At 39.9% G+C, this 16,591-nt stretch overlaps 1 protein-coding gene and 1 long non-coding RNA gene across 2 annotated transcripts in view; one reads left to right on the top strand and one right to left on the bottom strand.

Moving 5' to 3' along the window:
- The window catches only part of LOC145527427 (uncharacterized), a 39,112-nt gene extending 26,496 nt beyond the window's left edge, over positions 1-12,616 (top strand). Inside the window, exons 2-3 of the long non-coding RNA XR_014069744.1 lie at positions 10,780-10,835; positions 12,528-12,616. This is a non-coding gene — a long non-coding RNA (uncharacterized LOC145527427). The remainder of the gene's footprint in view (positions 1-10,779; positions 10,836-12,527) is intronic.
- MAML2 (mastermind like transcriptional coactivator 2) overlaps positions 1-16,591 on the bottom strand; it is a 404,047-nt gene that overhangs the window by 255,564 nt on the left and 131,892 nt on the right. The window lies entirely within an intron of this gene.

Genomic DNA, 16,591 nt, shown 5'->3' with positions numbered 1-16,591 from the left:
ATGGACATGGGTTTGGGTAAACTCCGGGAGTTGGTGATGGACAGGGAGGCCTGGCGTGCTGTGATTCATGGGGTTGCAAAGAGTCGGACACGACTGAGCTGACTGAACTGAACTTGTTGAAATGTTTATCAAAAAATTCAGGGTGGTTATTCCCAATAATGTCAGTGTCAAGACACATCTTAAACTGAAATCATTTTTTCTCTTATCTACTATTAGTAAGGGTCCTGGCAGGAAATAGGTGGTGTGCTTCATTAGGATAATTTGTGGAGTGGGTGAAGGGTAATCACCCAGGTGTACGTAAGATACAGGGAAATCCCAAGGGCTAGAGCAGGAACCCAGGGCTAATAGCAGAGATGGTCAGCATTTCTAGAAGGACTGGAAGAGGAAGAAAATTCTGAAGCCAAATAAGAGAAAGTCCTACAGAGTAGGCTACCTTGAAAGGAAAGAACCTTCTGGCTAGAACAGGGTAAAAACGGGTGGACATGGATCCAAACAGTTGGGGCAAATAGAAGGTATCTGACACCTACCCAAATATGCTTGTGGTTGCGCTAAGTCGCTTTAGTCATGTTCCGACTCTTTGTGACCCCATGGACTGTGGCCCATTAGGCTCCTCTGTCCATGGGATTTCCCAAGCAAGAATACTGGAGTGGGTTGCTGTTTCCTCCTCCAGGGGATCTTCTGACTGAGGGATCGAACCCACGTCTCTTATGTCTCCTGTACTGGCAGGCGGGTTCTTTACCACTAGTGTACTTGCGAAGCCCCCTGTGCTATTGCCCAATTAAGTTTATTAAATATTCCTTCAGCATTTTGAATGGCTACCCACTCCAGTATTTTGGGCTAGAGAATTCCATGAACTGTATAGTCCATGGGGTCTCAAAGAGTCAGACATGACTGAGCGACTTTCACTTTCACTTTTTTCAGTATTTTGAGCACCTACTACATATCAATCCCTGCACTATGCGAGGAGTCTAAAAGATAACTAAGTCATGGAATTCGCCCTCAAATAACGGAGCCTAGTGTGGATGACAGACATACAGACAGACTAAGTAAAAGGCATTGCTTCAGGCAGATTCTGTAACAGAAATAGGAGAAAGTGTTGTGCAACAAAGGACAGTGAAGAAGCGCCTCCTTCGGAAAGGGGACAATATTAAGAAATGGCTGACACAGCCTAACCTGTAATATCAAGTTAATTATATTCGGGATAATAAAGAGGTCGCTGAATTATGGGCTTATAATTCTACTGATAGGGTTTATAAAGATAATAGCAATTGCATTAAGAGGTCTTGGCAAACCCTAAATGTGTTTTGGGTTTTTTAAAACCACAATTCATATCAGAAATTGTTCAATGTCTTCATGTTACAGATGAGGAAATCTGCTTAATCTCTTTAGTAGCAGAGAGAGAGCGAGGATCCAGGTTTCCTGACTCCCTGCCAAGGTGGGCCTGAGAGGGTGCACATGTTTTAGAAGCAATGTTCGCTGCACCTAAAATAAGTCACTTACTTCCCTCTCTCATTCCTCTTCTACTGCATTTCTTTTTCATTTTAGCCTTCATTCTTCATACATTAGTTGGAGGGCCTCTTAAAACTGGCATCAATGAAGACCTTAAGAATTAGAAGCTCAAATACCTAAAATCTGTTACTAAGCAGTACACTTCAGTAATGTGCTTTTCACTCTACTATTTGTGGTAGCCTGTACTTTCCTGGTGTGATTTCTTTTTATATAACGTGTGAATTTTGCAGCATGATGTCAACATGGTGAGATGCATAACCATATGGTTGCCATGCAATTGAAGGCTCAAATCTACGGACTGTCCTTAAGAAATTCCTGTAGTGACCTACTTGTTACCACTTATTGTTTTGTTAGTAACAATTATTCAGCGTACTTTAACACAACAGATCCACCCAATATCTTTCATTAAATCATTTCTATAAGACTGTGTAAGAACTCCCAAGGATTCCATAATTGGTTCATTATTAAACACACATCTAGTGTCTAGTATATTTCAGGTACTGCATTTAGGGGTTAAATATGAGATATAGTCACTCCCTTCAAGAAGCTCAAGCTAAGTTTAGTTCAGTTTCACCAATTTTAATTGACTCACACTATGTGTCCAAGCACTGTGCTGGTGAAGACATGGTAGTAAGCACAGTGGTAAGATTCCTGTAGGGGTTGCATTCAATTCCTCTCCCAACATACTGGAGGTTGTCTTGCCATCAGAACCCTGGTCCTTCCTTTCCTAAAGAGGTCGAAGATTTGCCTCCCTCCTTCCATCCCCATTCTTCTCTGTTACTTCTTTAGAAAGACTCCAGTTTCTGGCTGAGAGCAAAAACAGCTAATTATTGAGGTCTTGATCCCTAAAAGAAAATAAAATTCCATTTTATTGTTGATCCTTCAAATTTTTGTTTGGGTTATCCAAGTAAGCCCTCAACAGAAGATTTTTACACATTTAAGGAGAAATTAGGATTGCATATATGCTGAAAGAAAAATCAATGTCTTTGGCAATAACAGTATGTCATATGAGCTTTCTGGTTCTCAATGCCTGCCTAATTTGTGTTTTGAAAAACTTAATTTTCACAATTGGGCAAGTTAGGCAATAATGATTTTGATCAATTACCTAAAAATGGTTCCTCAATCTTTTAAAGAAGCTTTGTGAACATAAAAAACAATTTTAGCTCATATGTCTTTAAAAATTAGCTTATTTCAGGCCAAAAGGATAATTGTGGTGACTGATGAGTAGTATTAATACAAGAGAAAAGTAAATAGTTCTGTTGAAAAGTTTTTATTATTGTAGGGATAATGAAATTGCCAGAAGGCCAAGAGTCATCAGGCAATCTATTTCATTTTGCCCTCTTTAGACAAAAAGAAAAAGAACGCAGATTCTTTTTTCTTTTATTTTTGCCTGAACATACTACATATAAATATAATTAACTACGTGAGAAAATAGAGACTGTCTTGGGTATGGAATCTGGGGCAAGTCTGCAACTCCATAATACTGTTTAGCAAACACTTTGGACATTTCTGGAAATAATAGAGGTATAAAAAGGAATATTAGGAGGACATACGGTTTTGGCAAGATCTCTTAAAATATTAAGTTTGGTGAATAATAGAAAGGTAAAAATTATAGCGATCTTAAAGTTATGAGGATAAAAATGGTGAAGGAAAATATCATCCAACCTCCAGAAAGAACAGTGAATCTGAGCCATACTATTCTTTCAAAGTAACTTAAGGGAAGATGTTAAATCCACTTCCCTTTTTGTTTTCCTAAAAGAGATTTACTCTGTCCTCAATAAAAGGATTTGTTTTCTTGTCACTGCTCCAGTTAGATCTCTCTATTGTAATCTGGAAATCTATGGCTTTGGGGCGCTCTGAGCATTGATGTGTGCTCTTTCTGCTGTGTAAAGGATGTCATTTCAATTACTTGCTGGTCCATCTTTTAAGTCCTTTAAAGGTTACAGGGCAAATCCTGCCCAAACATTCAATATATTGCTAAAGTTGCTATTTAAAAGTCAATGGGCAGAGCCATCTTAGACTCAGCGACTCTAGGTTCTCATGGATTTTGGTTTACGCTCACGATTCCCTCAGTTGAATGGTAAGTTGTGGTTACCTTAATGATATTGCTTCATCCTTAAATGAGAGTGGCCAGAAACAAATTTCAGCCAGTCGGTATCCCATATACCAAACTGACCACAGATTACACGCATTGACATCACTGCCTGGGGCTGCCTCTTCTTACCTACACATAAAGCGGGTCTTTTGTGAGGACCAATGCTGGCATCCTGGGTAATACCCATCTCACCCCTGCTACTCTGTCTGCAAGGCCAGGCTGCTTCAGGCCATGCCACTGCGCTCAAAATGCAGGCAATGCTGAGATCCGCTTCACAGCGTGGTGCTGAACTGCTGTCCCTTAAAAACTGTCTAGGCAGTATATGCTTGGCTATGATTAAATCAATGCTCATAAAATACAGCAAATTCCCAACAAACTAATCCAATGGCTTTGAACTTGCCATTATCGAAGAGAGAAGGTACTTACAGGATTTTTTTTTTAACGGTTGATGTACTGATTGTATAAACATATATAGTCATCACTAACTAGATGCCTCTCAGTTACAGAGTCAACAAAGAACAATTTTTTTTTAAAGCCCCCACTTCCTCCCCAGGAAATGGTGTATGTTCAGAGAGGAAGTTGTCTTCCTGTTTTCTCCATACTAGCACTCTTGCAAGGTTCTGGTCTAAACTTCCAAACTCAGAGTCTCCATCATATGGAATAGTCTTCTTAACAACTGGGCACATTTTATAGCAGTGAATTTTTTTAAAAAAAAGGTTTGTTTCCTACAAAACATAAGAAGTGTTTTGAGCCTAATTTGTCATCTACTATATTCCTAAGTACACTATCCCACCCCAATCTCCATTTCATTCAGTGTAAAGCAAGGGCACTAGATTAATCCATTGGGGTTGTTCTGTCAGAATTGTTTTGCAAAATATATCAACCCTTAGTTTCCCAATTACTAAAGAAACTTGACAAGGCACCTGCTTTTTATTATTTCAGTGTTTTGTGAAACAAACCCAATGTGCCTGGAACTTAAGAATAAAATATATTTCAAGAACATTTTGTACATTCTGCTCTCAACTTTTAGCATTTCTGGGGCTACTAAAAAGAACCTTCAGAAACAAACAAAAGTCATTTTTTTCCCCTTTTGAGTTTTTAAAATCAGTTAAGGAGCTTTTATTTCATTTATTTCACTTGGTGATACTTGAAGTAATAAAATTCAGATAAAATTCAGACTCAAGGCAAGGCTAGATCTAGATGATATTTTCAATGAGATAAATTTTGAGTTTGGTAAATTTTCACATTTTATATTTATGTGTGCTTCTGCTTCCCAGTTTATGTCAGTTATCCATGAAATCAAGTTTTTCAGTGTTGTCCAGAAGACCATCTAAATCAGAACAGAAAAGTGCTTGTTAAAATGCAGATTCCTAGATCTCATCCCAAACCTATAAAATCAGAATCTTTGAGACTAGGCCTGGGAATCTGCATTTGACAGCTGCCCAGTGTGATTACTTAATGATATGATAAAGACATACAGGCTTATCTCTCCCAGGGAGAGTCACTTGTTAATAGCAACTGAAGACTTGATAATCTTTAAAACATACAACTTTTCTTTCTTCTGTTTTATGGACAAAATATTTTGGGACAAGAAAATATTCTCCATGCCCCTCAAAACCTATAATAAAAGAAGCTCCATCTTCATTTGCTATTTATAAATCAAACTCTGGAGATCAAACATGGAGAAAAAATAATTCTGATTCTTTATTGGCAGCCTATATAGCATACTGTGATGAGTAGATATTCTGAAAGTAACTAACCTGGGGAAAAGCTTTATAATATCTGTAGGCTCTTTTAATCGTGACTATTTTGAAAACATTTACACTTGAACAGTGCCCACAAAACTTACTATCAGTTATTTTTTTTTAATTACCGTTCAGCAGGAAACTGTATTTCCTACCTCATCTAACAGACCTGAAAATCTCCCACTGTGTTTTAAATATATATTAGTGGTCATTCCTGACAACTGTCCTATTTAAAGAAAGAATTCTTTTTATATTTCTACGCAAAAAAGAGCTCTAGTTCCAGGAAACATAAACAGGCATACATTATAGCAAATGAACAAGACTTTTTAAAAAACTGTTTTTGGCATAAAGCCAATTAACAATGTTGTGGTAGTTTCAAGGGCACAACTAATGGACTCACCATACACATACATGTATCCATTCTCCCCCAAACTCCCCTCCCGTCCACGCAGACAGAGTTCCCTGTGCTGTAGAGTAGGCCCTTCCTGGTTATCCATTTCAAATAGGCCAGAGGGTACATGTTGATCCCAAACTCCCGAACTATCCGTCCCCCCTACCGCTACCCTTGGTAACCATATATTCATTTTCTAAGCCTGTGAGTCTATTTCTGTTTTGTAAATATGTTCACTTGTATAATATCCTTTATATGTGGCATCTAAAGAGAAATGATACAAATGTTCAATACTTGGATAGAAAAGCAGACTTTAAAGCAAGCTAATGTGTAGATTTGAACAACCAATACTTTTAGAAAACCAATACTTAACTTTGATGATTCTCAATAATGACTATAGCATGTGCCAGATGTCTTATCATTTTAGATGCAGCGAAACAGTTTATACAAATTCATCAAATGATTTAGCAATTATCTACTAATTAATACGGCATCAAGATGATTGCTGCTGCTGCTGCTAAGTCACTTCCGACTCTGTGCGACCCCATGGACAGGAGCCCATCAGGCTCCTCTGTCCACAGGATTCTCTAGGCAAGAATACTGGAGTGGGTTGCCATTTCCTTCTCCTATCTAGATGATTAAAAGGCATTAACTCATGTAACACAGAACAACCAGTTAGACTTACAATGAAACAGCTCTAAAAAGTGTTGTTTGTCATTTCCTCCCATGTCATTCAACCTTTCCAAGATTCATTTTACTCATCTGTAAACAGGAATAGTAACAGGAACTGTCTCAAAGAGGTATTAAGAGGATTAAGTGATGAATGTAAAGTCCTTATCACAGCCTCTAGCATATAGTAAGTGCTCGATAAATTCAGTTATTATAATTATTATCCTTGTTTTCTTATCTCTAGGCACTGTGTTAGACAATTAATCACAATTTATGATATTTTTATAAAACTAATAATCATTCAACTAACACTTATTTAATATTGCAGCATATGTAAATATAATTGGTTTAATTAAGTTTTGAAATTCTTTCTCTCTTCCTTTTCTATAGCTTCATATATGCATTACTTTCTCAAACTACATGTTATATTGACTTCATTCTATCCATCTATTGCGAAACTTTAAGATTTAAAGTCTTCATTTATCTTTGGATTTAATATAATAGTCAGAAATTTGGGGTCAATAAGCATAAGTATAAAGATTACTTTTTAAAAAAATTTAAGTAAATTAAAGTTAAACTGTCAGGAGATCTGAAAGTTGTTGAAAGCCATAGGGTACAGAAATATTTTTGAAATCCTAACTCTCAACTCTTATATCTTGATGTGACAACAAAGCCATTTCTGAGGGCTCTTCTTGTTTAATTAGTTTGTAGAGTGGTAAGTGAATTATTTAGTAAATGACTATCAACAATTAAATATTTCCTCATGGAAATAGAATGATAAATAATTTTCCTTGGGTCTTAATAATAGTCATAAGTGCATTCATTCAATAAATTTTTATTGAATTCCTTCTGTGAGTAAGGCATTGTCCAATATGACAGGGAAATAAAACAAGGAATTTCTTTGAAATTCAAAAAAAAAAAGAATATTATCTAATCTGATGAGCTCAAAGCCTTATTGGAGAGAGATAAATAAAAAGACATCATAACAAAGTTATGAATAAAGAGAGGTGAACGCACCGAAGATAGAACAAATAATTATTCATGAGAGGGATTTAAAAAGATTCTTTCTTAAAGGCTCACTTGCTGGGACCTAAGGGGGAACTGTAAGAAAAGGGAAGACGAGAAACATGTGTGGGGCCTTTGAGGGAGAAATCACACGTCTCCTGTATGACAAGCACTTGGGGAAAAGTGGTCAATTCATTCATGCTTGAGACACAGTGGCTCACAGGATACCTAGAGGAGAGAATGGAAAGAGGTTAGAGTTTGAATCCAGAAACTCTGTGTGTGTGTGTGTGTGTGTGTGTGTGTGTGTGTGTGTGTGTGTGTGTGTGTAGGGGGACAAATAAGTTCACTTTTGGCCAGAACATGTTTAATATGAGGCACACAGGCAGTGATGTTCCAGGGACATCTGGATCTGGAGGTTAAGAAAGAGGTTCAGTGTGAAAGATAAAGGCCTTGGGAGTCAGTATCAGATAGACGGTGACTGAGGACAAGCATGTGTACAGGATCTCCCAGGAGAGCAAGCAGAATCCAAAGAGTAGTCCCAGGGCAGATCCCCAGGGAATAGTAACATTCAAGGGGCTAGCCGGGGAAGAGGGTCCAGCAAAGAAGGAACAATTAGAGCAGAATGAGACAAGAGGAAATCTGAAAGACAAAGTTGTGGAGGAGCCATTTTAGGAAGTGTAGATTGCTGTTGTTTTCTGTCAGTAGCCATGGGTGAGGCTTCTTTCTCAAGAGGCAGGGCTGCTAACAAGGAGTTAATTCACTGCAGTTCCCCGCTCTTTCACAATCTCCAGGAGAGGTGCTAGAAGAGAGAAAATGGTCCCATGATAGAGATGGCAGTGGAGAGGAAGAAAGAAGGAACAAGACGCTTAGATAACTCATGAATGAGTCATCAGCCCATAAACAAGAGACAGTCAGCAATATGACCGGGCCTCCTGAAATAAAGGAGCAAAAAGAGCTCTCAATTAAAAAGAAAAAAGTCTTCCTCAGAATTGAGGTGGCATAGTAATTTAGACCATGGGTTTTGGATCCCTGCGTGCACACTGCTTGGGGCAACTCAGTGAGTATGTGTTGGTGGATGAACTAGGGAAAGACACTGTCCACCGGGCCTGTTTCCTTGTGGGATCGTTCAGGGGAGTAGTCCGTATGGTTCTCACAAGTATCCTCGGTGGCAGGGACTATTTTGGCCCACTTTATAGATGAGTTAGCCAAGATATAGAGCGTTAGGAAATTCGTTCAGACAGGTGGCATGCAGCAAAGTTAAGTTTCAGATTTGGGGCTTTCTGTCCACAAAGCTCATGCTTTGCTTCCCGTGGGGAGTCTTAGAACTTTCAAACTACTTAAATCTGATTCATTCCTCCCCTCCCCACCCCCCGCCTCCATAAATGTAAGGCTATGAGGGAAGCTGGATAAGTATTGTTACCTCCACAACTGGTAGAGAAACTGACAGTATACGGAACCCAGGTTTTCTAACTCTATTTCACGGCGTTTTAAAGATCAGTAAATGTATTATATTAACAAACATTAACATTGGGACCAAAATTAACATCTTGGAAAGAAACTACTGCGACTCTTAAAACTGTATTAAATATCTTTTCTTTCTAGAAATTATAGCACCATGAATTATAGCAAATGAATCATCTGAGATTCTGTCTTAAGAACTAGAGATGGCAGTTTAAGTATAGCCCTCTAAAAAGTAGCAGCTTTTCTTCCATCATCTTACTAGTTAATCTTCCTGGGAACAGGCTGATATTTACTCATCCCAAGAGAGTGTTGAATTGTCTGGACTCCAAAAGATACCAAGGATAAGGTTTTAAGTTCCTCACCATTAGTCATCACATGGAGTAAAGTGACAGAGCTCTTTACAGATGCATTGCTTTTTCTTTGCTCTTAAAATGGAAGCTGAAACAAAATTCAATGGGTTTAAATGAGAAAAAGTCAGCAAAGAATGCCCTCCCTTCCTTAAAAGTGATCTGTTCCCTGGGTAAGATGTGAAATACTTTGCAGTCTCTAGACGACAGGATCAGATAGGCTAACAATGCACTTGAGAGCTTTGCACAGAAATGTTAGACAAAATAGATCAGGTTAAAGCAGACACAGATGCCCAACAGCAAATTCTAATTATTTTCATTCCCAGTCTTGGAACAGAGACAGTTGCAAAAAAACCAACACAGATTGCGTGTTTACGTGTGTGCAGTGAAGGCATTTCCCCCTCATTTATTATTGATGTTCAAAATTTCTGCATAATATAATACATAAGCAGCCTAAATAGTTGAATAATAAAAAGTGAATCCATCCTTAGAACCAGAAAAAGGCACATTCCCAGCATAGATTTTTTGAGGCCATGCCCAGGTTATTCTGGTAAACTGATGGCAGAAAGTGAAGAAGAACTAAAGAGCCTCTTGATGAAGGTGAAGGAGGAGAGTGAAAAAGTTGGTTTAAAGCTCAACGTTCAGAAAACTAAGATCATGGCATCTGGTCTCATCACTCCATGGGAAATAGATGGGGAAACAGTGGAAACAGTGTCAGACTTTACTTTTTTGGGTTCCAGAATCACTGCTGATGGTGACTGCAGCCATGAAATTAAAAGACGCTTACTCCTTGGAGGGAAGGTTATGGCCAACCTAGATAGCATATTTAAAAGCAGAGACATTACTTTGCCAACAAAAGTCCGTCTAGTCAAGACTATGGTTTTTCCAGTGGTCATGTATGGATGTGAGAGTTGGACGGTGAAGAAAGCTGAGCGCCGCAGAATTGATGCTTTTGAACTGTGGTGTTGGAGAAGACTCTTGAGAGTTTCTTGGACTGCAAGGAGATCCAATCAATCTATCCTAAAAGAGATCAATCCTGGGTGTTCATTGGAAGGTCTGATGTTGAAGCTGAAGCTCCAATACTTTGGCCACCTCATGCGAAGGGGTGACTCATTGGAAAAGACCCTAATGCTGGGTAGGATTGGGGGCAGGAGGAGAAGGGGATGACAGAGGATGAGATGGTTGGATGGCATCACCGACTCGATGAACATGGGTTTGGGTAGACTCCGGGAGTTGGTGATGGACAGAGAGGCCTGGCGTGCTGCAATTCATGGGGTCGCAGAGAGTCGGACACGACTGAGCGACTGAACTGAACTGAACTGAACTGATGTAGATAAGAACAAAGTCTTCTGAGTTAAGAAATTCTGGATTCTAATTCCAGCATTTCCATTTCTAGCCATCTAGATCTTAGACAAGTTAACTTTCCTGAGCTTCAGTTATCTTTCAAGGTCTATAAAACGGAGGAAAAAAGTACTAACTTTCAAGGTTCTTATGAGGATTAAGTGTGATAAGGGATGTAAAGTCTCCAGAATCATTTGTTCCCATTTTCCTCTACAGATTCCTTCTTCCTCCTTGAAAGCGTACAACGAAATAGGAAACAGTTGCCAATGTTGGTAAGTAAGCCATGAACTCAATTCCAAGGCAGAAGGTTTAAATAACCAAGAAAACTCCAGGAATTGTTGATGCAGTTATCTTCCAGATGAGAAATGCTCATAGTCATGTGGAACATGCTGTACACTTGCTTCAAGGTCCCTGGCCAAAATTCCCATCTTGAGTAGCAGTGGTTGGCTACCCACACTACCCTCTAAATGCAGCTATATTTCAGCAGTTGTCAAAGAGCTAACATGTACCGAAAACTGCAAAAAGTTGCCTTTTCCTCCTTAAATTCTCAATCATATCCATTTGTACAAAAATGCCCCAAATGTATGAGTTTTGCCTTTCATGAGAAATAAGATTTTAAACTCAGGTCCACTAGGAAGTAGGGGCTGAGGATTCAGGAAGAATCATGTGCCTTTTGAAGTTAATTACCAGTTTCATTCTCTAGCTGATCTTGGATTGTTGAGCTCAGATCAAGCCGTTTCCTCCCTGAATTTGCCTCACACCTAGAAAAGACCCAGCCTGCAACAGACATGCCTCCCTGTGCTCCTTTCCTGTACAAAGAGGGAAGGAAGCTACGTGGCTCATGAAATCATGAGTCATTTGTGTAGTAAAGTGAATTGGCCACTCATGTTTGTACAAAGTTGAAATGGGGATGGGCTGAGAATGGGGCAATATCAACACAGAAATAAATGCTCTTGGAAGAATCTATGCTGCTTGAGATGTTGGGGATGGCTGGGTTCACAATGACGAGGTCCCCAGTATGGCCATCCTCCTAAGTCACAAAGCTTTATGGAGGCCTGATGACCTCGGTGACACCAGCAGATGACACAGAACATTACAGGTCATGGAGTCCTCTCCCTTCCACTTCCTGTTATTCTTACTTGCTTACTGCTTTGTTTTATGTGTTCTAAGGTCTGACGACCACCTCCACTAGCTGCTCTGAATGAGACACTGGGCCATGACTCCCCTGATGAATACACATCGTTAGCCCTTCTTCTGGGATGAGGACATTCAAGGGAGAAAATGGCCAGTGGCTTGCTCAGGGTGGTGCAGAGGGGAGGAGGCCGACCGTGCCTGTGAGCAGCTCAGTGCCCAGCCCACTGGACCATGCCGCCACCTGGACGCCCGCCCCTCTTGCCCTTCCGCCTCCACACCTGCAGCTGAACACAGGTGCACCCTGCCCCGTCCCCCAGCGCTGCCTCGGCTCCTGCCTGCCAGCCCCTCTCTGTAACTCACTTCCTCCCACCCTGGGACTTTTTCTCCTCCTCATCAAACGACATTTCCGAAATTGAAAGAGTTATGATTGAGGACCACCACAGAAATGAGAATGACTTTCTGGTTTTGAGCCTGAGGTCACAAGGGATCCCAAATATAGTTCAGAAAATTATAACAATAGGAAATTTGAAGGGGGAGACAGGTACCGCACACTTTGAGGCAGAATTATAGACTCAATTTTCTAAAAAAAATACTTAACGTCTTCGCAGATCTGTGTGTCCCCAGCCAACAGGAACTCCACACACAGTGTCTACACAAGCTTTTCAGTGAGAGCTGAATCCCTTTTAGGCCTGCCTCCTAGACCAAAGGAAGATGATGAAACACTGGAAGCTGGAAGGAAAGTCCCACTGCTACCTAGAATGACGAATGGGGAGATTTTAACCTACTCTGCAACACAGACCCTGCACTCATACTTGGCTCTTTTTTCACAGTCGATGTCCTGGCTTTCCTGTCCTGAAGCCTATGAGGTCCCAGGAAGAGGAGGCCACTGCCTTCTCCCATTTTAATGCCTCTGTCCCAGCCCATCTCAAGTTATACCTTCTCTGTACAGACATCGCCAATCCTTCCCCCAGAATTTTACTCTCCCTTCTCTTAACTGCCACAAGTTTCACTGCCGGTATCTTTAAGGTTAGAGCTTGACAGACAGAGAAGGACAAATATCATATAATATTGTGTGCATGCGGAATCTAAGAAAAGATACAAATGATCTTATATACAAAATGGAAATAGACCCAAGACATAGAAAACAAGCTGATGGTTACTAAAGGGGAAAGGGAAGGGGAGGGATGAATTAGGAGTTTAGGATTAACATAAACACACTACTATATATAAAATAGATAAACAACAAAGACCTATGGAATAGCACAGGGCACTGTACTCAGTAGCTTGTAAAAATCTATTAGGGAAAAGAATCTGAAAAAAAAAAACAGACTATATGTATATATATAATTGAATCACTTTGCTGCACACCTTAAACTAACATAACATTGTAAATCAAGATACTGCAATAAAAAAATAAAATTTTTTTTTAAAAGTTTAGAGCTTTGTTATCTAGCTATTTCAGATATGTCAGTCTCTGGTATTGTATTTGTCTTATACCACCATCCCTCCTCCAAAGTGCCCAGGCCAGTGGCATATTCCAGGTGACATTGAACAAAAGCCTATTGATCACCCATATGTGTCATATGGGCTTCTCAGGTGGCTCAGTGGTAAAGAGTCTGCCTACCAAACAGGAAACGCAGGTAGATCCCTGGGTTGAGACGATCCCCTGCAGAAGGAAATGGCAACCCACTCCAGTATTCTTGCCTGGAGAATCCATGGACGGAGGAGCCTGGCGGGCTACAGTCCATGGGGTCACAAACAGTCAGACACGACTGAGTGACTGGGCATGCACACATGAGTCATATATCATGCTCTGTTCCGAGAATAAAAGGTAGAAAAAGACACAGTCCCTGGCCTCCAGAAGTGCGGAGCCCACTGAGATAGGAAAGCAAAGAAGCCACTGTCGGGAATCCATGTGAAGTGCTTTCTCATAGAGGGTGTGAATGCAGGCTGGAGCAACACAGTGGAGGGGCGACTCGGGAGCAGAGGTCAGAGGGTGCTTTTTGAATTAAGTTTTGAGGGATAAGCAGAGGTCCACCAGGGAGACAAAGGGCAGAGGGGAAACCCACCAGGGGCAGAAGGACACGCAAAAGCAAATAGGCAGAAAGCGGCCATGGCGTGGGGTGTTCAGAGAATTTGAGAGAAACTGGAGACCAGGGAATACGAGAGCAAGGCAGCAGGAGGTGTGGAAATAAGGTCCAGACATTCTACTTAAAAGATGTATGAATGCACTCAACATAATCACTTTACTTGGTTCTTAGCACATTTTACTGCTGCTCGTATTAAAGTATAACAAGAATTTGCTCAGCTGTTTTATAACTTGTCAGTGTATACCTCTGTATCATTAAAATGCTTCTCTTGATTCATTGGAGGACAGTGAGAATGCTTGTACCTATGCATTTATTTAAAAAAATCTCATACAAGTGTAAATGCATTGTCCATCTTAAAACAAACAAACACACATACACACATCATAAGACTTGGTAGCTGTCACTTGAAGGTGCTGATGGTACAGAATTCACACAGCTCTAAATGTACTGCTCCCATTCAGGGCATGGGAGGTAGATGCGCTTTCAGATTCATCAATTTAAAGCTGACGCTTCATACAAAGAACACCAGTCACTGACAGTGTATTTGAGCATCTTCCGTCATTGCCATAGCTGTGCTTTTGTTTTTATGGCTTCCCTTCTATTTTATAGACGCAACCTTTAGGTCCTCCTCTCTTTTTGAAGGTAAGATGACAAGTCACAGATGATGGCAGGAGTGGGTGAAGGCAAATAATGGCTGGCAACTTTCCAGGTGATTACATAGCTGAGAACATGTCGCCCTAAAGGAGGTTATCTTTGATAACCACAGCCTGCTTCATATGTGTTACAAACATTAGATTTTACTATGTAGCCACTCTGTTAATTTATGCATCGTTTTCTTGACTGTTCATTTTTCGCAGTATTAACCCAGTGTATTTCAGCACTTCCTTGGTAAGCCTTCCATAGGAAGATTAGAACAATTTTAGTCACTATAAACTATCTAGGCTTAGCAGATGCTGGTAATCTATGGGATTGTGACCTGAAAGGATTTCTGTCCAAATGTGATTTCAAGTGTCTCCCTTTTCAAGACTCCATTTCACATTCTCTCAAATGCTCTACTTTCTCTCAAAGTACGTTATTTCTCAGCAGAATCCTCTTCCTTGGTTAATAACTACTGGCAAAGTAGATATTAAATTGGTAAATATATTTGCTTTCTGCTTTGGTGGTGTTTGTATTAATTTTGAGTCATTTTGAAAAATGCACTAGAAAAAAATTTTGAGTGTGCCTTTAAATTTTTCCACAATGGTGTCAGTGACAGAAGGCAGCTGCAGCATTGACTTGAACTTGGTTTAAAGGCTGATATTTGATTCCAACTCTAAAAACACTCATCATTCTTACAATTCAATCTGAAGGCACATGCCTCCTCAATGAACCCCTCTTAATCATCATCTTTAACGGGGGCTTTCCTTGGAAATCCAGTTTCAGTCTGCCCTTTCCTATCCTCAGGGTACAAGGCATGAAATGTATTTTTACCTTGATACAGAACAAGTGACTTACTTGGGTCAACCCTGACTATTACCTCAGAATCAGAATTTCCTGAATGAAAACATAAGGTATTAAAACACAGAGATTTTACACTGGTTCCACAATCTATCTCATGATGTAATTCCTTTCCTGCTCCACTGATTTCATGTGAAAATGGAACACATTTCATGGGACGGTGCAGCCCTAGTGATCATTTTTCTTTTCTTTTTTAGTTGATTTGATGTTTTCAAACAAGAGAGTTTTTACATAGGCCAAAGAAATTCAAATCTCAGAATTTTCCCTCTAATTCTTATCTTGCTATGGTTGCCAGACAAAATGCACGGGCCCGATTAAATGTGAATTTCAGATAAACAACAAATAGCTTTTTTTAGTATAAGTATCTTCCAGTCAATATTTGGGACTACTTGTACTGAAAAGATCATTGGTTGTTTATCTGAAATTCAAATTTAACTGAGCCTCTTGTATTTTTATTGGCTAAATCTGGCAACCCTATATCTGAGGGCAGTTGAATTATGATCAGAATTACATTATCTCTAGATTGCAGGTCTACCAAATTCCCAAGGAGCCCTTCTTTTCATGAGTATGTGCAAAAGCAGAGACTGTTGCAATGGCCATTCCCCAGGGTCCCATGGAGCCATCTGGCTCGGGGTCTAATGGATCTAGAAGACACTGGAGATTAGCCAGTCCCTAAAAAGCTACAAAGCAACAAAAATAATGTCCTTCATAGAGTGGGCACTCCATGTATTTTTGTTGAAATCTTTCTTGTTCATTAGTGCCAGTCAAGAGGAATAAGATGATAAATATGACATCTTAAAAACAGTTTCTACATAACCCTCACCTTGAAATCTAAGCACATCTGATTCTTCAAGAACCAGATATAAACTCTACCTTGTTCAAGAAGCCTCCCCGCATCGCCTCACCACATCTCCCGCCCCATCTTGCCAGCATTTACCGTTTACCCCATTCATTTGACATTCAACATAATCTGCTTACTATTGGAACTAACCTTCCATTTATAAATTCCCTGGGGGGAAATCTATAGGTGGTGGTAGCATAGCTCTGTGATTTAGCACGTGAGCCCTAGCGTCAGACCAATTTTGGTTTCAAATGGTGCTCTTCCCTTCTTAGCTCTATAACCCTGGACAAACACATCTCTAAGGTCTCAACTGATTATCATCATCTCTCAGTAAATTATAGTGTTGAGTTCAATAAGATGATATATGTGTAGTTGTCAGCTCTTAGAGAGCACTGACCCATGGTAGGCTATCACGGTCAGCATCATCGTCATATTATTATTATTATCTTCTTTGAATCTATACTCC

This window comes from Giraffa tippelskirchi, chromosome 11 (assembly GCF_054371585.1).
Source record: "Giraffa tippelskirchi isolate mGirTip1 chromosome 11, T2T-mGirTip1v1.2.pri, whole genome shotgun sequence".
In the NCBI taxonomy this organism is placed as follows: Eukaryota; Metazoa; Chordata; class Mammalia; order Artiodactyla; family Giraffidae; genus Giraffa; species Giraffa tippelskirchi.
Note: the sequence above shows the minus strand (reverse complement) of the source record. Positions and strands in the feature narration are given on the sequence as shown.